The sequence below is a fragment of the Gavialis gangeticus genome, unplaced genomic scaffold (assembly GCF_001723915.1).
Source record: "Gavialis gangeticus isolate Ggan-Ray unplaced genomic scaffold, GavGan_comp1, whole genome shotgun sequence".
NCBI lineage: Eukaryota > Metazoa > Chordata > Crocodylia > Gavialidae > Gavialis > Gavialis gangeticus.
The window spans coordinates 21,574,112-21,575,401 of NW_017729033.1; positions in this window are offsets into that span (position 1 = coordinate 21,574,112).

Sequence of the window (1,290 nt, forward strand, 5' to 3'; positions counted from 1 at the left end):
CCATGGCAGGGGGTCAGACTAGATGATCTGTCCAGGTCCCTCCCAACTCAGTGATTCTATGATTCTATGATTATACCCTTGCCTACCATTTAAATCAATGCATCTGATTTCAGAAACCAAACAGCCATTTATTTGTATGGAAAAACTCATAAAATATTAGTACTTTATAAAAGAAAAAAAAAAGTTAGGTGGAAGCTGGGATAAGAGGGGAGAATCTCTTGATTACCTAGAGTTACTCTAATGACCATGGCATGTAATGAAATGTCTGTCTCTGTCAACTAATCTCTAGAAGTGCTCTAGTTTTGCAAGTCAGTCCCTTTTTTTCTTCTGGGAACTTCCTTCCTTGTGTTGTTTATTGCTTTGGCTTTAATCCAGTTCTTAGTCCTGGTAATACAGTAATGGGATTGTTCTCTCTTCTGGGACTAGCCCCTTCCACTTGTAGTTTATAGTGAATTAATATTTACATGTTTCTCAGTGGAATCTAATGAAGCTGCCAACATCTGATTCACAAAAGTCCTCCATCTTTATCTACAGCCATTCCTTTTCCTCACTAATTTTTCTCTCTCACTGTCTTGGTGTGTCTTGCCTCCTGGATTCCTTATTTTTCTTCCTTTTCTCACTTTCCACAGTCCCCAACTGGCCCCATGTCCTCTTGCAAGAGGCTCTGCTGTATTGTGCTCAGTTGTAGGCAGCCTGGGGTTCCCAGACTGCTTTACATTGAACATTGTGTCTCCTACTAAAGCCTTTGGCTGCTGGTGAAAATATTGTGAGAAGGCCTCTCAAACTTGAACATAAACTGCTTGCAGCTGAACTGAAGTAAATCCAAGTGTGTAACAGGGAAAAAAGATGAGACAGATAATGAACCCACCAGGAAGCATTTACGAATTCAGGCAGATAACACAGAAGGAAGAGCATGGGCTTCCTAGTATTTGTGTGTGATTGATAGCTATTGAATGTCACATACACATATGGCTTTCTATGTAATTTATGTATAAATAAATTGCATATGCATTCTAAATAGTTAATAGTTAATAATTGCTACATACATAACTGACATTTGACCCCTCCTCAGATGAGTTATGACATTATTAGGGAGAACTGAAGGCTTAAGGTATCACAGAAGCACCAATACCGATATAGGATTAGAAAGAAATTACAGAACATAGAGCATCCATCTGAAGTGCATAGGGGGGAATATGTAACTGGACTTTTTGGGGGTTATAAGAAACAGTATAGAAAGAGGGTTGTGGACACCCTGTTCAAATTTGCTGATGACACTAAGATGTGGGG